Source organism: Callithrix jacchus, chromosome 13 (genome assembly GCF_049354715.1).
Source record: "Callithrix jacchus isolate 240 chromosome 13, calJac240_pri, whole genome shotgun sequence".
Classification (NCBI taxonomy): domain Eukaryota; kingdom Metazoa; phylum Chordata; class Mammalia; order Primates; family Cebidae; genus Callithrix; species Callithrix jacchus.
Window position 1 is genome coordinate 20,125,610 of NC_133514.1, and position 21,672 is coordinate 20,147,281.

The 21,672-nt window shown below is 47.7% G+C and overlaps 1 protein-coding gene across 3 annotated transcripts in view; it reads right to left on the reverse strand.

Annotated features, from left to right (window-relative positions):
• GFRA2 (GDNF family receptor alpha 2) overlaps positions 1–21,672 on the reverse strand; it is a 186,532-nt gene that overhangs the window by 116,140 nt on the left and 48,720 nt on the right. For 2 of the 3 annotated variants that reach the window (XM_078346897.1, XM_078346895.1), the window contains exons 5-6: positions 2,845–3,218; positions 81–182 (exon numbers count right to left, since the gene is read on the reverse strand). The gene's annotated coding sequence lies outside the window, so the exon portion shown is untranslated. The remainder of the gene's footprint in view (positions 1–80; positions 183–2,844; positions 3,219–21,672) is intronic. The other variant, XM_078346896.1, reaches the window with a different exon arrangement.

A 21,672-nucleotide genomic window follows, 5' to 3' on the forward strand; every position in this document is an offset into this window, starting at 1 on the left:
CCATTCATCCTACTCTCCCCAAACCCAGAGCCTTCACTCAAGGCATGCCTTCCACCTAGAATATCCTCCCACCAACTTACCTGTCAAAGTCCTTGGATACACAAGGCAATGTCAATAGCAGTTGTCTCCAGGTGATGAATTACAGATTATCTTTTTCTTTTCAATTTCCTCTACTTGGAGATCTGGAGGAATGAGCACATGATATTTTTCTCATAAAAAAAAAAAGCGCGATGAAGTTATGCTTTAAGTTCCTACCTTTCTGTGAGCCCCTCCCCTTCATCCTAACTTACAATTCTCTTTCTTCTGTGAAATTCTATAGCTCTCGGCCCTATCATAAATTGCTTTATACTCTAGTTAGTTTGCTGGGCATGAACATCTGGTAGTTCCAACCAAATGGTAAGCTCCACAAGAGCAGGGGACATATTACATGTATTTCCCTATGCTACACAGCCCTCTTCCCAGTTCTAGGAATAGCAGAAGTAGTGAGTGAGTAACTTACCAATTACAGGAGTTAAGAGATGGCCCCAGTGTATGTCACAGTAGCGTGGGAGATAGAGTAATGCAAACTAAGAACTAAAGGGAAAGAAACTTCGAGTTTATACAATCTGATGCCCTGCATTCATACAGTTTCTGACATTTCATTTGCCCCCATTAACAGGGTCTGCTTACCTCCCACTACACGAGCAGTCAAACTAGGGCCGGGAGACGTAAGCAATTTGGCCCAAGCGTCCAGAGCCCACATCTCCTCTGGTCCTGTCCAGTGCCTTAACCACTAAACTGCAGCTGCCACTCCAACACCTTATTAATAGCCATTTCTCTCCCCAGTCAGTGACTGGACATGACTTGCCAGGTTAATAATTTGTTCATTAGGCATCTAATGAATTACTTGTTAATTGCTAACATGATGAACAGCCAGCAGTCCCCATCTGCCTGGAGAAACAACTGCAAATAACCACAGAAGGGCTGGCCAAGCCCCAGCGGCTGCAGGGCAGAAGCTATGGGCCCCAGAGGGTGGCAGTTCCCTCGGGGAGAACCCTGTCTCAGTCAGTCACCTGGAGCTGCGTCCCCAGGGATAGGTGCCTCTGGTAAACCACCTCTTGCTGGTCCTATAATTGCCCTGCAAAAGATCGAGGCAGCCCAGATCTTCATCAACCCTAATTCTTCAAGCCTCCTTTCCACAAAACTGCCCCTTTTTGCTTTCTTTTCTTTTATTTTCTCTGAGCTTCCACCACTTGAAGTCAGAACTACAGAGGGTCTCCAATTTCTGATGGTTCAACTTGCAATGTTTTGACTTGACAATGGTGCGAAAGAGATACATTTTCAGTAGAAACTACTTCCAGTATGCATGCAACCGTTCTCCTTTTCACTTCCAGAAGAGTACTCAATAAATGACATTAAATATTCAACACTTTGTTATAAAATAGGCTTTATGTTAGATAACTCTGCCCAATTGTAGGCTAATGTAAGTGTTCGCAGCACATTTAAGGTAGGCTAGGCTAAGCTATGACTTTTGGTAGGTTAGGTATATTAAGTGCATTTTTCTTTTCGGGGATAGTATCTTGCTCTGTCACCCAGGCTGGAGTGCAGTGGCACAATCATAGCTCACTGCAGCCCAGAATCCTGGGCTCAAGCGATTCTCCTGCCTCATTCTCCTGAGTAGCTGGGACTACAGGCATAAGCCACCATATCTAGTTAAATTATTTTTAACTTTTGTAGAAATGGGGTCTTGCTGTATTGCCTAGGCTGCTCTTGAACTTCTGGCTTCAAGTGATGCTCCCACCTCTACCTCCCAAAGCACTGGGATTACAGGTACGAGCCACCAATCCCGACCTAAATGTATTTTTTACTTATGATATTTTCAATTCACAGTGGATATATTAGGACATAACTCCACAGTAAATAGAGGGGCACCTGTTCTCAATGTAAACTTTTTGTGTCCACACATAATGACATCTCATCATATTTTCTCAGGGTGTTGGTCCTGACTTCCTATCTCAAAGGCAGCTACAATGTCCCCACTGGCCACTTCAAACTTCCCAAAAACAGAAACCACATCTTTCTCATTCATCCTTGTACTTCCTGTACCTAACATAGTTCCGCAGTCCCTTTTAAGTATTTATTAATGGAGCAAATTACTCATACTTCACGGTACAAATCTGCATTGGTTTGCTCAGGCTGCTGCTATGGTTTGAATTCCCCTCCAAAACTCATATTGAAACATAATTGCCATTACAGTGGTATTCAGCACTGAGATCACTGAGAGCCCTCACAAGTGGATTAATGTCATTATTGAGAGAGTGGGCTTGTGAATGCCAGAGTGGGTTTGTTACAGAAATGAGTTCGGCCACCTCTTGCGCTTCTGCTCACTCTCACCTTCTCTTGCCTTCCACTTTCCTCAATGGGATGACATAGCATGAAAGCCCTTGCCAGATGCCAGCACCAGGCTCTTGGATTGCAGCCTCCAGAACCATAAGCCAAATGAACTTCCATTCTTTATAAATCACCGGGTCTGTGGTATTCTATTATAGCAGCAGAAAACAAAGACAAAAAAAAACTGTAGACTGGGTGGCTTAAACAACAGAAATTTATATATTCTCACAGTTCTGGAGGCTGGAATTCTGAGATCAAGGCTTCTCTAAGGCCACTTTCCATGGCTTACAGATGGCCACCTTCTTGCTGTGTCCTCACATGGCCTTTCCTCTGTCCATGCACACCCCTCATGTCTCTTCATGCATCCAAATTTCCTCTTCTTATAAGAACTCCAGAGAAAACACAGAAGAAAATGACCAAGTCCCATCCTATAGGGGCTCACAAAAAAGGATACTGGGAGTGAAAGCTACATACCAACTTGGGAAAATTGACTAATTCCTTCTTCTTCTTCTTCTTCTTCTTTTTTGTTGAGACGGCGTTTTGCTCTTCTTGCCCAGGCTGGAGTGCAATGGCACAATCTCGGTTCACTGCAACCTCTGCGTCCCAGGTTCTCCTGCCTCAGCCTCCCAAGTAGCTGGATTACAGGCATGTGCCACCATGCCCAGCTAATTCTGTGTTTTTAGTAGTGACGGGTTTCTCCATGTTGGTCAGGCTGGTCTCAAACTCCCAACCTCAGGTGATCTGCCTGCCTTGGCCTCCCAAAGTGCTGGGATTACAGGCATTCCTTCTTACTTCAATTCCCCGTCTGTAAGATGGACATCATAACACTTTTCTCCATCACGGCAATGCTAGAAGGATAAATTGAGATTGTGCTCTGATAAGAAAAATTACTATGCAGATGCAGATTGGATTAGGGCCCACCCTAATGACCTCATTTTAATGTAATCAGCTCTTTAAAGACTGTTCCTGCAAATACCCTCATATGAGGTAGTGTGCGTTGGGGCTTTAACATATGAATTTTGAGGGGAACTAGTTCAGCTCATAACACTTTCTCATTCCACAATGCCAACTTCAGGCCTGGGCACATATTAAATATTTAACACATCCTCCCAAACTGGTAGGCATTCCATTTCATCTGGGGAAAGGCTCATCTTTGTGGCCTGAGTTCCTAGTCCTGCACAGACCCCTGAAAATCTCCGTGGTGGAGTATTTAAGGCAAACCCTCTTGTCATGTCGGCTCCCAAATCCTAATGGCTCTGTTATTTTTGAAATCACTTTAGAGCAGCACTGAATAGAGATGATGATTTCTTGCATTTGCATAGCAATTTTTCTTATCAGAGTACGGTCTCATTTTATCCTTCCAGCTTTGCTACGATGGAGGAAGAGTGTTATGATGTCCATCTTATGGACAGGGAATTGAAATAAGAAGGAATTAGTCAACTTTCCCAAGTCAGGCTAAGCCTAGTATGTGCCTTTCACTGCCAGTATCCCTCCCGTGAATTCCAGTAGGATGGGACTGGGTCATTTTCTCCTCTGCAGCTGAGCCTCCAGCCCAGGTTCAAGCACAAAGAGTATGCTCAGGGGAGGTTTGGCATTAACGGTAACAGAGCTGCTGGAGGAGCCTCTATACAGAACAGCTGAAGTCTCAGAACTGATTACCACCCAGCCACCCAAACCCCTCCAGGAAAACCAGCCCTTGGGCCCTAGGGCCACGTGGACAGCCAGCTTCCAGAGTCTGAGCTTCCCACACCCGAGCTGCATTTCAGTGAAGGCCCTGAAGCCAAGGTTGAATCGAAAATGAGTCTGGAAATATATCTATTATCACTTCCACACTGCTACGAGTGACAATAAGGAAAATGAGTTTATGGTACAATTGCAAAGTGATTTCACATATTATTTATTTCTATCTCTTTATATCACGGGTATTTTTAGAAGCTGCCTCAAATGCATTGTGGAATGAAGCAGGGTATGAATTTTAAAAATACACTCTCTCATTTCCTCCTTGGAGCAATGTTTCAGTGGATAAGGAGGGTAGTGTGCCCATTTGGCAGACGGGTAAAGCAAGGCAGAGAGAGGCCAAGTGCCAGCCCAACATCATGCAGCGAATAAGGTGATGAGCAGGGCCTAGACCCACACTCCATGCTTTTTCCTGTTAGTTGCTGGCTGGTGCGGGAGGAACCCTGAGGAAGTGAACCACGAAAGAACCTTTCTAAGGGCAGGAGAGAAAGGAATGAATGTCCCCCTGTAGATGTATTGGAAACATTTTTGAACCGTTTGTATCTGAATGATTTCAGTTGAGGTCTGTACTTTCCAGTTCCCTACCTGGCCCCTGTCTGGCTGTTAATGACTTTTGAGTTTGCAGTCTCTGTTTGGTCTTTGAAAAACAGGCTTGTGGTAACTTCCTTGGGAAGCTCAATGGCATCAGGGGTGAGAGAGGTCTTTAGCTATAGAATATGGCCCAGGAAGGGAAATGGGGAACAGCAAATGCAACGTCATCCACACCCCCAGGAAGGGAAATGGGGGAACAGCAAATGCAATGTCACCCACACCCTCACCCAGCAACATAAATTTGCAGCAGCTGATGGGATCCACTATCTTAAGCCACAGATGCTGCTTCTCCTACAGTCCTGGGCAGAGCTGGAACACATATTTTACCCTCCCTGATCATTCCCCAACACGTGATCTGAAATAGGCTGCAGAATAAACAAGCCTTGGTCTCTCACCAGCTAGGCTGAAGGAGGAGAACTTGTGAGCCTCACAGGCTGCATAAAAAGCCAAATGCAAAAGACACACCACAGGTGATCCAACCCCTCCCACACCTGAACCACCACCGCGTCACCTTGCTTTCTTCTCTAATGAACACAGGAGCCCCAAACCCAAACTTGCCCCCAGATACCATCCATAACCGTGGCCTGTGGGAATGGAAATGACCCACAACATGCAAGCCTTCTCCACTCCTTTCTTAGCAGGTCTCCAGCTTGGCGGAGGTCAGCCTCCTCCCTCTGCCCACCCTCCTCACTGATCGGGAGCCATAGCCCGACAATCCTGTCAAGTCCTCCCCTCCTGAACAGAGTTCTTCCTGAATTTTTACTGCCAACAGAGATCAAAATCTATGACTACTTGGTGCCAGCTCCTTGGTACGCTCAGAATACAAAAGAACTGGGCCCCAGGGAAACAAGAAATGGCAGGTCCTGGTTGGCAATGGGGGTAATGGAGGCTCAAAGGAGCTGTCACTCAGAGACCCCTTCTCAGTGGGACTGTGATGGTAGCAAGGGCCTGCGATATGCCATCGTAGGAGTGGGCTGCCAGTACTCAGTGCAGCCAATGGTACCAATAGGGATGTCAGGTACAGAGCCTGAATTCTCAGGGACTCTATGGGAAAAAAGGAGTTGGTGCAGGCTTCTGGGATGAAGTGAGGGAGACACTGAGACATAAGCCAGGCTCCTTCCTGGGAACCAGACTTGGTGGGCTGGAGAGGAGCCCCCAGCAACTGGGCCACCAGCCTATAGGTATAAAGGAGGTCACACTTCCCAGCAACTCTGGGAGAAGCAGCACCTGGGGAGCCACATGGCCTCGCATCAGGACATCAGGGGAAGGGGCTGCCTCTTGATAGCCTTGCAAAAGTGCTTGATGCTTCTGTGCTCTCCAGAAAAACCATTTTTAAATCACACTGATCTCAAAAACAGGTCTGTGGCTGGCCCCTCCTAGGCCCGTGGTGAGACAGGGAGCAGCCTGTGGAGAACAGGGGCCAGGACACAGTCCGCATGGGCAGCCACCCCCTCCGAGGCCTTTAGAGTCCCTGTGGAGGCCCAGCCAGCAGCATCCCTCTGTACTTTCTGCCTCAGGCCTCCCCTGGTACAGAAGCAGGAGTCAGCCTCCCGGTGAGGCATCCTCACAGCAGGTCCTTGCCTCAGCCAGTGCTGGGCTGAGACTGAGAGGCAGTGTCTCCCCTGGGGCTCTAACCCCTCCTCAGTTCCCAAGCCGGAGATCTTAACATGTGACTTTTCTAGCTCTTAGAGAACTCAGGGTGGGTTTTCCCAGGGCTTTTAAGTACCCTTCCTATAATTAAATCCCCAAGCATTTCTCCCTGGCAACAAGTAACCAAACTTGTAGGCAGGAACCCAAGACTCTTCGGTCCTTCATCCACCTAGGTCACTCGGGTCAAACGAACAGCCTTGGTGTCTAAGCTTCACATTCCCAGTGTCGTGGGTCCCTTGTCACAGGCTCTTCAAAGGCAAGGGATCCTGGCCTTCTCCTGCATACAAGTCCTCCCCCGCCTTCCCCCCAGGCTGTCCTAAAGGACTGCTTTCCCTGCAAGTGAATGGATATCTGCCCCAAGCACCACCACCCCCAACCACTTCCTCCAGCCCCCTTATTGCAGAGAAAGGCTGGGCGCTTGTTTTCCTTTAACTTAAAAAACACTTGTGGACTCACAGGAAGTTGTAAAAATAGTGCAGAGCAATCTCACAGACCCCTGCCCATTTTCCCTGAGCAGTTACAATTTATATAACTGTGCTACATCAGGAAATTGACTTGTTACAATGTGTCCATAGTTCTGTGCCCTTTGATTTCATCACCAACACTGAAACCAACATTCACAACTCTTCCCTCTCCACATACAACCCTTCAGGCTACACTGGCTATCCCTTGGCTATCACCCATCTGTGTTCTGTCATTTTGTCATTTCCAGTCTCTGCCCCTACTAAGCCTGTGGTCTTGGAGATGGGGTAGATCCCAGCTGACCAGAGCAGGCAGTCCTGGGACAGAAGTGGCTTAGGACAGAGGGAACCCAGTCTCACTTAGGTGCAGACAACTCACGTACCTGGCACCTGTGTGCCGCAAGTCAGCCCTTATCTGCCAGCTTCTGCCGGCCTGATGGCTCACTGTCCCTTTCCAACTCCAGATCCAAGACCGCCCTGGCCAGGCCTCTGCTGCCTGCCCCACTCCCCGCTGCGGGCCCCTCCCGCAGCCTGCTCTCTGCTGCCCCCAGCAGGCAGCCTACAGCTCAGAGCATCCCGGCCACAGGATTTTAATTCGAAATTCTACCGAGTCATGGTTCTCCCATACTGTACCTACATAATTCACTTTTATTACCTAAATATAGGGCTTAATATTTGGCCCTGTTAAATTTCATCTTGTTTGTTTCAGGCAGCCTTTCAGCTTCTCAGGATGCTTTCAAATCCTCAGCAATATCTCTGGACTTCAATTATATCTTCTGTCATCCAGAAATTTAATCATCCTGCTATCTGTATCTCCACGTCATAGACAAAACTGTCGAATGAGCGGGGTTTAGAACAGAGTGTTCTGGCACAATACTAGGTGGCCCTTCTAAAGGGGAAAGACTGAGTGAGGTTTAGGATCCAAGCAACCCCTTCACAAACCATAGCTGAGCAGCTCTAAATCCACCCAAGTGAGCTGCCAACTGGACTTCATTTTTCCATTTATTCACAGGGCTGCCAGGAATAATTTTACACTGCCTGCTCACAGACGGGCCAACCCAAATAGCTAGCTCCATCAGCATACAGGTATAAAAGGAGGTCACCTTTCCTTTCCCACCCAAGTTACAGTGTCTTTCAGTCCCCCACCCACTTAACCAAGGGTCTAATTCCCAGATGTTCCCAAGAACACCTAGGCTTGTATACACTGGTCTAAAACTCAGACCTTTTGAGGCTAAATGGCTGCTACTTGCAGAGAAAGCAGAAACTCAAGAGAGGCTCACTCTGCTGACTGGTGTAGCCATGGATGTCTGCTTGATTTGGGGGGGCCATGATGGCTCTGTGAGGTGAGAAAAAGGACATTCATCTGTCTGGGACCTAAGTATTGCACCTTTAATCAGAAGTATGCCGCTTTAGGTCAGGGGTGATGGCTCATGCTCGTAATCCCAGCACTTCGAGAGGCTGAGGCAGGGGGATTGCTTGAGACCAGGAGTTCAAGACCAGCCCGGGCAACTGAGCAAGACCCCATCTCTAAAAAAAAAAAAATTTGAGACAGAGTCTCATCTCACTCTGTCGCCAAAGTGGCACTGTTTTGGCTCACTGCAACCTCCACCTCCCGGGTTCAAAAAATTCCCCTGCTTCAGCCTCCCCAGTAGCTGGGACTACAGGTGCGAGCCACCATGCCTGGCTAGTTTTTGTATTTTAGTAGAGACTGGGTTTCACCATGTTGGCCAGGATGGTCTTGATCTCCTGACCTCATGATCCATCCTCCTCGGTCTCCCAAAGTGCTGGGATTACAGGCATGATCCACCACACCCAGGCAGAAAAAAATTTTTTTTTAATTAACCAGGCATGATGGCCTGTGCCTGTAGTCCCAGCTACTCAGGAGGTTCAGGTAAGAGGGTGGCTTGAGAACCCAGGAAGTAAAGGCTGCAGTGAGCCATGACTGTGTCACTGCACTGCAGGCTGGGCGACAGAGTGAGACCCTGTCTAAATATAGACAGACAGATAGATAATAGATATAGATAGACAATATAGATAATAAACAGATAGTGGACAGATAATATAGATAGATAATAGATTAGACAGATAGATAGATGACAGACAGAGATAGATAATTGATAGTAGAAAGCCAGATAATAGATGAGAGAGAGAGAGAGATGCAGCTTTTTCCCAAGGCCCATCCAGAGTTCTACCCTGACCCTAGGTCACTGTATAGGTTAAGAATAAAAATAGAAACGTAAGAGAAGCACAGCCCACAAGGCCACTCTGTGACAGTTACATCCCATGTGCACATGTATAAGATCAGGAGAGGAGCAACCTCTGATCCACCACCCACCACTGCCCCTGCGGAGCAGATGTGCCCTGTCACACAGACTTTCTAATCAAACAGCAATCACAAGGAGGAAAAAGAGTTGGGGTGATCTTCTTTGTCCTAAGTGAACTCACGCTGGCTTCTAGCAATCACCTTTCCTTTCCAAGAACTCACAAATCATCAGTTGCAGTCATCAGTTTTGGAATTTTGCCAAGAGTCAACGTTGAAATTACTGAAAAATCATTTCCAAAATCAGGGAAGGTCTGGGCTTTCTGGGCCTGATGCACTTCCTTAAGTGGAAGCTAGCTGTTCCTTCCCCTTCACTCGCCATGAGAATCACACACACACACACACACACACACACACACACACACACACACACAGACATGCACATGAAGGCATCCACCAGAGATTATGCTCCACTGACATGCATGTGCCACCAAGCACAAAGATGTCCAAAGCCAATGTCCCTGATTCTTCCCATCCGGGCTTCTTTTCACCTCTCTCAGAATTGCTCCTTCCTCTCTCTCCACCACCCCATCCCTTCGCCCAGAGGTAAGAGACGTCTTCATCTCTCTGTAATTGTGACTGTGGCTAAGCAGCCGTGTGATCGCAGGGAAAGGAGAGCCAGGCATGTGGGAGGGGCTCCGGCAAGCTCTGACCCATGCCGCCAACACACCTCCATCTGTCAGCGATGGCCCTCCCCGCGTGGGGAGTTGATAGAGCGATGACTGCCAGTTCGTTAATGTCCTTGTCTGCGGACGCTGCAAAGACATGGTTTTCCATGGAGGAATTCTAAGGCTTACACTTGAATCTTCTCTGAATTATAGTAATTGAAGTTGAGGAGAGCAACATGCCAGAACTCCTCCTTTACCTGTCATTTCTGGGCTGACTATGGGCTCCAACTTCAAGGTGACTCTGTCCTCCTCCCTCTTTCCTTCCTGCCCCTCGCTCCTCTCCACGCCAGGCCTGATACATTCAAGGACCCAGCCTTCCCTCATCACAAAAGGGAGCCAACCAGATCCAGGGGAAAGCAGGCACCTTTGAACTCCAGTGCTTGGAATTTCAAGTTGAGTCTTACTGGCTCAGTTCCCAGCAGAAAAACATTTCATCCTGGCCCTGCGGGGGCTGGGGATTGGGTCAGAGACAATAATGAGAACTGGAAGAGACTCAACTGCTATCCAGACCTGTCTGTTAATTCCACAAACGAATAAACAGAGGCTCTGAAGAGAGAAGTAACATGCTACAGTTCAGCCAAATAGTCTTAGAGTCAGGATGAGGACTCAACTCTCCTGGCGCCTGGTTAATTCCACTACCCCAGGGCCATTTGTTGAAGCCAGCCCCTGTGCTAAGCACTTTCAATAAATGATTACTAATCTTCACAGCAACTTTTCAAGGTATCATTATTCCCATTTCAGGATTGAGGTAATGGAGTGATTTGCCCAAGGTTGCACAGGCAGAAAGTGGTAGGCAAGGAATTCAAGTCCATTATCCCATTATTTCTCATAAATATTCATCAGGGGTAGAAAGAAGCAAGTCTGAATGGGTTTGGGAATGCATGAGGATGTCCCAAAGGAAGAAGTTCAGAAAGCCCCCTGCTGGAATATCCCAGCTGCAGCTTTCCACGGATTATATTCAACTCACCAACAGTAAGGTCCACATTAGCCCGTTGTTAACAAACATGGTACCAAGAAGGGAAAAAGCACTTGAGTACAAGTGCCTGGAGGCTGATCTTCAACAGGGACGATCTGGAAAGGCAGATGAAAGCTGGGAGGACCCAGGACAGATAGGTCAAGGAGAACCTAGTAAAACCCATAGGTCTCCCCTGGATTTTTGATAGGTGTAAGGAGAAACCCAAACTCCTGATTTAGTTTCCAGATGTCTGTCTACCCCATCCATCACCCCCCACATACTCCAACCCCACTCCTGAATTAACAGGAGCACTGATCAGACCTCACAGAAAATGATGGGATTCTTCTGCTCCCAGAGCCCAAATTCTCCCATATTCCTCACTTCGACCCAAGGTCTTGGAAAGGTAAGAGGCTTTGGCAGAGACAAATCAGAGAAGAAGCAGGGGGGTCAGCGAGGCGAGGGGGAAGAAAGTGGCTTTGTGGGGAAGACCCAGTCCTACACAGCTCAGGAATAGGATAGAGGGGCTGACCAGTCCTATAACGCCTTGCCTTTGTGGACTTAGGACTCAAACATTTGCAGGGTGGAGAAAAAATGTTTTAGAAACCGTAATGTTAACTCCCGCCACAACACAAAATAACTAGCGTATCACTGTCATGTGAGTTATACCAACTTTCTCGTTATTCTTTGCAAAATGAGGACGATAATAGTATGCACCGCACAGGATGTTTGTGAGAATCAAATGAGATGCAAAGTACCTAGTATAGTTCCTGGCATATAATCAGCACACAATAAATGTTAGATTTTTATTGTTGTTTTTATTTCTATCTTGATGAAAAATGTATTATTTTTACACTGTTATAAACCTAAGAGAACCATGAGTTGGGTTCCACAAATTTCATTGCTGAAATCATGTACCTTGGACAGTTCTATTATTACATTTGTGTTATTTAAACAAAATTTTTCCTTCTCAGGAAAGTTGCGAGGAAAGTACTCCCTATGCCACCCGAGGCAGTGCTTCTCTTGTAAAACACATTTCCCTTTCAAGGTGATTTCTCACTGCTCCTTATCACAAGTTCACAGTGTAATTCTGATGTTGATGGACTAGACATTGTTGAATTTCCTTTATTAGATACTGAAACTCTAGGTAAAGAACGTTTGTGGGGCTGGACCTACAGCCAGGTCTTGATGCCTCTCTCAACATCCAGTCCAGCAACATGGGGCACAGGTACCTCGACAGGCTATCTGCATGTCTGTCCCCCAGCACTCACAGTGGGTCCCACATGTGACCCGCTCTGCCCTTGGTGGAATCCTACATCTCTCCCAGGCTTTCAGCCTGACAGGACCCTCACCCGAGGATGAGAGGTTCACAACCTTGAGAATTATGGAAGAGCTCATGAAGAGGATCAATTGTTCTTTTTTTTTTTTTTTTTTTTTTGAGATGGAGTCTTATTCTGTCATCCAGGCTGGAGTGCAGTGGCACGATCTCAGATCACTGCAACCTCCGCCTCCCAGGTTCAAGCGATTCTCCTGCCTCAGCCTCCTGAGTAGCTGGGACTACAGGCACCTGCCACCACACCTAGCTAATTATTTGTATTTTTAGTGGAGATGGGGTTTCACCACATTGGCCAGGATGGTTTCAATCTCCTGACCCTGTGATTTGCTTACCTCGGCCTCCCAAAATGCTGGGATTACAGGCATGAGCCACTGCACCCAGCCCTGCTTAGCCATTTTACAAGACTTCTGGTACTCATTTTACCTCCACTGCTATTCACATCTAACCCCTCTCCTTGCCTAGCCCCTTTCCAGCATAAGGGTCAGCCTTACGCTAGCACTATTGCTGGAGTGGGGCTGGGTGTGGGGAGTTCACCGCTAGTGCATGTTCTGAGTGACCGGAGCCCACGCTGTTCAAGGCACTAGCTACTGTGAACACCACTTCTGCCTGCTTCCCTATTTCCCATTACTCCCCAGACACCTATTTCCCTACAGATAGTCTGACTACCATTTCTCCTAGAATCTTCTGTCCCAGAATGACTTATTTTTACCTATCCAGCCCCTACCCATCCTCTACAAGGCTGGTCAAGCATCTTTTCCTCCTGGAAGCCCTCCTAGATCAGCCCCAGGCCAGTGTTCATCTCCATTTTCCAGCTCCCGGAAGGTTTTTCCCAACTGCAGGTGGTGTTATCATCAGCAGGTCATGGACATCAATTCAGTGCATTGCAATGAGCATTCTTTAACAAAATAGAATACAAAATATCAGGAGATATCATCTGTGATAAAAATTGACCACAGCATGCATATGAACATATATATAAGTGTTGCATACTGATGTGATGTAAAAAACATTCCTTACTGCGTGTTGCAGTCAAAACCTTTTGAAAAACATTGGATATTAACGCCTTCCATCCTAAATAGTACCATGCACCTAAAATCTGCCTAACCTCTCCAAAGACACCAGGAATGGAGTCAGGAAGAAGAGAGGAGGGTGAGGGTGTCAGCCAGGCTGGAGCCACTCTGACTTGGGAAAAAAGTATATGAGGACGGGGACTACGTTTCTCTACTTACCTCTCCCCCAGCACCTAGAGCTCAAAAATAAGTGTCAATAAACGGGTAGCACTGGTTAGGCTAAATTACTCTGTGATAAAAGAAATCAAGGCCAGGCGCAGTGGCTCACACCTGTAATCCCAACACTTTGGGAGGCTGAGGTGGGTGAATCATGAGGTCAAGAGATCGAGACCATCCTGGCCAACATGGTGAAACCCTGTCCCTACTAAAAATACAAAAGTTAGCTGGGTGTGGTGGCACATGCCTGTAATCCCAGCAACTCGGGAGGCTGAGGCAGGAGAATCTCTTGAACCCGGGAGGCAGAGGTTGCAGTGAGCCAAGATCATGCCACTGCACTTCAGCCTGGCGACAGAGTGAGACTGTGTCTCAAAAAAGAAGAAATAACAAACAGCTATGCATGGTGGCACCCTCCTGTAGTCCCAGCTACTCAGGAGGCTGAGGTGGGATGATCTCAAGTTCAAGCCTACCTGGGCAACACAGGGAGATCCCCATCTCAAAAAAAAAAAAGTCTCCACAGCTTTTAACATGGTTGATTTTTACTTGTGCAAGTCCACTCTAGGTCTGGCAGCCCTCAAGAGTGGCTGTCCCCTAGGCAGCAGCTCAGAAATCCAGGCTGCTTGTACCATGTCACCCCGCCTGCTGGATCAATGCATGGATAACTGTGGCAGGCAAAGAGAGAGCCAGGGGCTACTCATGGTGACATGTGTCCCTTTTACCCCCAGCTACTGGCCAGGCCTGGTCTCACAACCCCCACTTAACTGCAAAGATGTTGGGAAATATAAAGAAACAGTAACTATGTCTCCTTTCTTTCTCTACCTTCTTTCTTCCTCTCCTTTCTTCTTTCCTTCCTTCCTCCCTTCCTTCCTTCTCTTCCTTCTCCTCCTCATCTTTCTTTCTTCCTCTTTCTTTCTTCCTTTCTCTCTCTCTCTCTTTCTTCCTTTCTTTCCAGACAAGGTGCTGCTCTGTCTCAAAGAAAAAAAAAAAAAAAAGGACTGGGCACAGTGGCTCACACCTGTAATCCCAGCACTTTGGGAGGCTGAGGTGGGTGGATCACCTGAGGTCAGGAGTTCAAGACCAGCCTGGCCAACATGGTGAAACCTCATCTCTACTAAAAATACAAAAATTAGCCAAGCATGGTGGCAGGCACCTGTAGTCCCAGCTACTCGGGAGGCTGAGGCAGAATTGCTTGAACCTGGGAGGCAGAGGTTACAGTGAGCCAGGATCCCCCACACTGCACTCCAGCCTGGGCAACAGAGTGAGATGCCATCTCAAAAAAAAAAAGAAAAAAAAAAAGCTGGAGTGCAATGGCACGATCATGATCACAGCTTACTTCAGCCTCAACCTCCTAGACTCAAGTAATCCTCATCTCAGCCTCCCAGGTAGCTGGGAGGTGTGCACCACCACACCTGGCTAATTTTTAAAAATCTTTTTGTAGAGATGGAGTCTCACTTTGTTGCCCAGGCTGGTCTTAAACTCCTAGGTTCAAGTGATCCTCCTACCTTGGTGGGCCTCCCCAAGTGCTGGAATAGCAGGTGTGAGCCTCTGGACCAGGCAAACGTTTCTAGAGTAACCCTGTTCGAGGTGTTTTGCCTCATAACTCTATGTATATAACTTGCCTCCCCAGCTCCTCAGGTAGTCGTTCCACAGAACTGGCGGTCTGCTGTAAAGCAAGCACTGTGCTACTATCTGGGAATACAGAAGTGACTGAGACACTGTCCCGGTTTGGACAGCCGCGGAAGCAATCCCCAGCTGAGAATCACGGTATCCCTGGCTAACCTGGGAAGTGCAGAGAACACCAGCAGGACTAAGGGAAGTAAAACAGGAGATGCATTTTATTAAGCCCATTACCTCAGTGGATGTCTGAAGCCCAATCCCCTGGAGAAACTCTGGAAAACAGTGTAAAGCACACCTCGAAATTATCCCTACTTTAGGGTTGAGGAAGTTGAAGTCTCTGTCAACCAACTCCCCATCAGCATTGATTCGGGCTGCTCCTGAGGGGCGTTAGTGCTCCAGTCCCTCCAGGCTGCTCAACTCACTCATGGGGGTGGAGTCACCTTCTAGAATAATCCCTTCTGCAAAAAGATGCAGACAGTGGCAGGTGAAGCTCCCAGAGCAAACGTCTCAGTAAGGGTAAGGTCTGAGGGAAATAAGCAGGACACTGACAGACCTGGCTTCCACACTGGTGAACTTACCAGGCAGGAGAAGAAGAAAGGGGCAGATACACAAATATACATCAGCAAAAGAAAAATTGCTAAAAATGCTGCAATTGAAGAAGCTATGAAGTATCCAGGCACAGAGGAGGTTAGCCCATGGTTCTCCCAAAGATCCAAAAAGACTTCCTAGGTGTGATCAAATCTGGGCTGAATCTTGAAGGCCAACTATGAGTTACCTCTGAGAAGAGGAAGAAGAGATACAATGAGGACTGCTTGCCTGCCCATCACCTTCACTGTCCCTTTCTTCCCAGCTGATCCAGTTCTGCGTAGGGTGCACTGTGCTCGGCCCCACATGCCTCTCCAGGACTGGTCTGTGCCAGTTGCAAAATCCTTAAGCCCACTTGCCAGTCTTGGCTTGCAAGACTGGCCCTGGCCAATAAATGTAGTAAAAGGGGGTTGGGTGCAATGGCTCACACCTGTGATCTCAACTCAGCACTTGGGGAGGCCAAGGCAGGAAGACCACTTGAGGCCAGGAGTTTGAGACCAGCCTAGCCAACATAGCAAAACCCCAGATCTCTCTCTCTCTCTCTCTTTTTTTTTTTTTTAAGGAATAAGAGGTGGGTGTGCCAGGGAGGATTCTGGGACAGCATTTCCTTTCCTGAGCTAAAGAGCAGATGCATTTGCTGCTGTCTCTTACTTTACTCCTGTCTTGAATGCAAATGTGATGCCTAAAGCCTCTATAGCAATCTTGTGACCATCAGGTATTGAGCATGAGGACAAAAAAGCCAAGAAGCTAAAGACAGTAGAGTGGAAAGGGAGAAGGAATTTGGAATTATGACAGCATTCCTGAACAGCCAACGTTTGGCCACTGCCAGCCCTGTTATCACATGAGACATATAAAGTCCTATATGTTTAAGCATACTTACTCCAGGATCCTCTACTCGCAGTCCAAGGCAATGCTAACCAGCCCAAGTGGGAGATATCAGGTGCAATAAACCATGTGCAATGAGCCATGCCTGGGACCTAGGAAAGCTTCGGTTTGGCTGGAGGATGGAGTGTATGTTCCACAGTGGAGGGAAAGAAGCCGCCCAGGAGGTTAGGAGGAGAATAGAAAAGATCCACTTTGCCATGCAAAGTTCAGTGGAGAGGTTCACAAAGCTTCCAACAAGGACATCAGGCTATCATCGTATTTGGGTTTTGGGAAATAATTGTATCCATCACCTAAAGATAGGACTCGGAACCCCTTACAGACATAGATGATATTTTGCGCAAAGTCCCTGGTACAACTGTGTACTGTCTACATCCTCTAATACAGTCACCATTTAATACTCATTGAACTGAACTGAAATTATGTTACCCTAATTATTTCCATGAGACCCACACTGCTTCAATCAATCACTGTTCAGAAAGGTTGCAGCCGTGTTCCCAGCTACGATGTCAGCTGGGTCCCTTCCCACCCCGGGCGTCAGAGTCCTCACTGCACAATGAGAGAAGAGCTTAGCGTGTGGCTGACTCCTGCCAACGCCTGTCCTGGGTTCCATCGTCTTCACACTTTCACAGAATTGGCCAGGGAAAGCTGGTGGGACATCTGATCAAGGCCTCAGACCTCAAGCACTGGGCAGATAAAATGGACCCATACCTATGCCAGCCCCAGCCTGATTTGGGAAGAAAAATTGCAGATCATATATTCATATTTCTGTAGGTCCCAAATTACCCAGGTGCCAATCTGGCTCTTTCTCTATGTAAAACATATATGCAAGTTTAAGGGTTTTTTTGTTTTGTTTTGGAATGAAGTTTTGTTCTTGTTGCCCAGGCTGGAGTGCAATGGTGTGATCTGGTTCACTGCAACCTCTGCCTCCCAGGTTCAAGCAATTCTCCTGATTCAACCTCCCTAGTAGCTGGGATTAGAGGTGCCCACCACCACACCTGGCTAATTTTTGTATTTTTAGTAGAGAGGGGTTTGTTGGCCAGGCTGGGCTCGAACTCCTGACCTGAAGTGATCCACTGGCCTCAGCCTCCCAAAGTGCTGTGATTAGAGGCATGAGCCACCTTTTTTTTTTTTCTCTCATCCAACTATTATTTCAAAACCAAGGATGAAAACAATAAAATATTTAAAAATAAAAATAAATAAATAAAATACAAGGATGAGGGGCGAGGGGAACTCAAGTATTTTCTCATGTGGCATTCAAAGAAAGAGTGACCAATGAATGCCCCCAAATTAGGCAAGCACCAGGGAGACCCATAAAGATGAGTTGCTAGACTTCATGTTCATACACCCGTCAGCACTCCAGCCCTGTATTATATTTGACATTTAATTAAAACCCCAAGGCAGCAAAGTCAAGAGTTGAGCTGCTACAGTTCTGGAAAAGGAGCCGCTCTTTAGGATGGATTCATTCATCTCCTGTCACCAAAGGCATCAATACCCACCTCCCCAGCCCAGCTCCACTCCCACCACTGGTGGAAACACAATAGAAGCAGGACCTGGGAAATGGGCCCCCCTCTTCCACCCTCCCTTCGTCGCCTCCACACACACACTCAGATGCCATCACTGCCAGAGTGGAACTGGTCCTTCCAGGTTCGATGACTCCCAGAGCTACCTTCCCTCCTGGCCATGCACACAGGAGGTCGCCCAACCCCAATTCCCCACTCACTTCCCTTCCTAGAGACTGCACTTTTCCCTGTTCCAAGAGCATGATGGGTTTCAGCATTGAGCTGCCTTTCTTCTGTCCTTCCTTCTTGCCTGTGGTCTTCTTTCTCTCTTCCTTCCTTCCTTCTTTCCTTCCTTCCTTCCTTCCTTCCTTCCTTCCTTCCTTCCTTCCTTCCCTCCCTCCCTCCCTTCCTTCCTTCCTTCCTTCCTTCCCTCTTCTCCTTCCCTCCTCCCTTCCTTCTCTCCTTCCATCCTTCTCTCCTTCCCTTCTTCCCTTCCTTCCTTCCCTCTTTCTCTTCTTCCCTTTACTCCTTCCCTCTTCTACTTCCCTCTTCTCCTTCCCTCATTCCCTCCTCTTTCCTTCCTTCCCTCCTTCTCTCCTTCTGTCCTTCCCTCCTTCTCTCCTTCTATCCTTCCCTCCTTCCCACCTTCCTTCCCTTCTCTCCTTCCCTCCCTCCCTCCTTCCCTTCTCTCCTTCCCTCCTTTCCACCTTCCTTCCCTTCTCTCCTTCCCTCCTTCCCTCCCTCCTTCCTTCCCTCCTTTCCTTCTCTTCTTCCCGCCTTCTTCCCTTTCCTTCTTCTCTCCTTCTTTTCCTTCCTACCCTCCTTCCCTCCTTCTTTCCCACCTTCTGTTCTTCCTCCCCTTTTTCTTCCCTCCTTCCTTCCTTCTCTCTTCTCCTTCCCTCTTTCCCTTCTTCTCTTTTTCCCTCCTCTCCTTCTCTCCTCTCCTTCCCTCCTCTCCTCTCCTTCTCTCCTTCCCTCCTTCTCTCCTTCTTTTCTTCCTTCCTGGCTGCCCACAGGATGCACTGAGCAGCCTCCACATTCTAGCGCCATGCTAAATGCTACAGGTACACAAAGATCCATAAGACAACTCCCGCCCGTGTGATCTTCTGGCAGAGACATAGCAATTTATGAAATGCCAAGTCTCTGTATTAGATATAATAAGACAATGTGTGCCAACAAAGAGTCCGGGCAACAGGAGCTTCTAGGTCAGAGGAAAGAGAGTCCTGAGTAGTTAGGGAGGGCCTCGCAGAGGATCAGGACTTCTGCTTGGCCTCTGAAACCAACATGACCTAGAAAGATGAGAGGACAAGGAAAGACACCGGGACAGAGAACAGTACCTGTGAAGGTCTAGAAACAGGAGGTGAACAGGAAATAGTAAGAACCCTCTCTGCCTAGAATGGAAGATCAGGAAAGGGGGTCGAGATGCCTGTTGATGAGGTAGTGGGAGCTGGCGGTGGAGTCTGGACTTCCTCCTGCAAGAAGGAATCATGTAGGCCCCACAGGGATTCTAAGGGTGCTGGTGACTGCAGAGCATCGCAGCAGATGAGACTGTGTTGTTTCTCTGGCTTGCTGGTGACTGGCTGACTCTCTCTCTAAGCCGGATTTTCTTCTAGAGTTTCTTCCGCCTGTGAGGTGGTCAGGACCACCTTCATCCCTGCTTCCCTTCCTGCCTTTCAGGACCAGGGCAGTACTAAAGGACTCCATGTACCAAGTCTGGGATTACGGGGAGTGTCCTTGGACCCCAGATACTGCTTTCTTCTTCAGATTTTGAGACATCAGAACAAAAAGATGCTTTCCTGATACCAATCACAAACACAGCACAGAATCAAGACACATTAGCACTGATTCAAACACACATGCGCCTCACTGTCATAGAAACAGAGCATTTCAAAACCTCTCTACTCTCCTTGATCACAATTTCATCCCCAGAAGGTTTAGGAGGTAACAAAGGCAATAGCCTTTTCAGGATTAATTCTGATCCACCAGGAAGAAATTACTGGGAACCTGAAATGACAGGAAGCATAGACAGAACAGACAGGCTCTTAGAAGACAGTGAACATGTCATCTTACACTTCAGAGCAGCCCAGAAAGAGAACAGCAGAGAGACACGTGTTGAAGACTTTAGCAAGTCTCATTTCCAGGCATTTAGAGAAAAGGTAGTTACAATCCAATAACCAGAGTCTCTACAGGGGAAGACATTTTGAGAACGATGGGTAACAATTTCTGGAAAGAAAGTTCTGTCTACATAATTGCAAAATACTCCATTGGGAGAGAAAGAAGAATGAAATCTTAAAAAGATAATAACGATTTCAGCTGTACTAGCACCCCTCTGGCTCCAGCAAGAAAGCAGACATCCTAAGCTTTTACCATCTCCTACACGAAGGAAAATGAGCTTTGCCTCGAAAACTCTGTTTTAGTCACAGCACTTCCCAGGACTAAAATAAAATGTTCAGTGACTCTCATTCACCATGAAATGTAAAGTTCAGGAAACCCTCAAGGCTCTGCACATGTGGACCTGCTTTACCCTCCCAGCCTCAGCTCACCCCGCCCTCCACCTCTCACAGCTCCAGGCCAGCGGGCAGCAGGCTGCAGCCTGCAGGCTGAATACAGCTCACCCTACCGGCTTCTGCATAGTCCACAAGCCAAGAATGATTTTTTGCATTTTTTTTTTTTTTGAGATGAAGTCTCGCTCTGTTGCCCAGGCTGGAGTGCAGTGGCACAACCTTGGCTCATTGCAACATTTTACCTCCCAGGTTCAAGTGATTCTCCTGCCTCAGTCTCCTGAGTAGCTGGAATTACAGACATGTGCCACCGTGCCTGGCTAATTTTTGTATTTTTAGTAGAGACGGGGTTTCACCATGTTGGTCAGGCTGGTCTTGAACTCCTGACCTCGTGATCTGCCCACCTCAGCCTCCCAAAGTGCTGGGATTACAGGCGTGAGCCACTGTGCCCTGCCAGGTTTTTTTTTTTTTTTTTTTTTTTTGCATTTTTGAGTGGTGGGGTGGGAGAGAAATCAAAAGAATAGTAATGTTATGGCATGTGAAAATAATACAACATTTGAAGTTCAGTGTTTATAAGTTGTTTTTGTTTTGTTTTGATTTTGAGACAGCGTCTCATTCTGTCACCCAGGCTGGAGTGCAGTGGCGTTAGCATAGCTCACTGCAGCCTCAACCTCCTGGGCTCAAGCACTCCTCCTGCCTCAGCCTCCCAAGTAGCTGGAATCAAAGGCATGAGTCATCATGCCCAGATAATTTTTTTTTCTTTTGTAGAGACAAGGTCTTACCATGTTGCTCAGGCTGTTCTCTAACTCCTGGGCTCCTGGGCTCCAGTCATCCACCTACCTTAGCCTCCCAAATTTCTGTGATTACAGGCATGATGAGCCACCACATCCAGCCCATAGTAGAGTTTGACTGGAACACAGCCACACACGGCCAGTTCTTTGATAACTGCCTGTATTACTCTGTGAGGGCTGCCTTCACCAGACACCAAAGTAGCACGGACTGTGTGGCTTAGACAGGAGAAACTCACTGTGTCACAGTTCTGGAGTCTGGAAGTCCTACAGGGAGCTCGGGGTCCTCGTGACATCCCCTGGAGAGGGGATCTGCTGTCACACACAGCATCCCTGTGCACTGAGCAAGATGCTGGGGATAGAAGGAAAGCGGGTTGGAGAGGGGAGGTGGGGCTCAGAGCTCCAGGACCAGAAGGCTGCACTAAGGGGCAGGACACCTGGGCACACGTCTTGGGCACAAATCTGCAAGGGACACAAAAATATCAG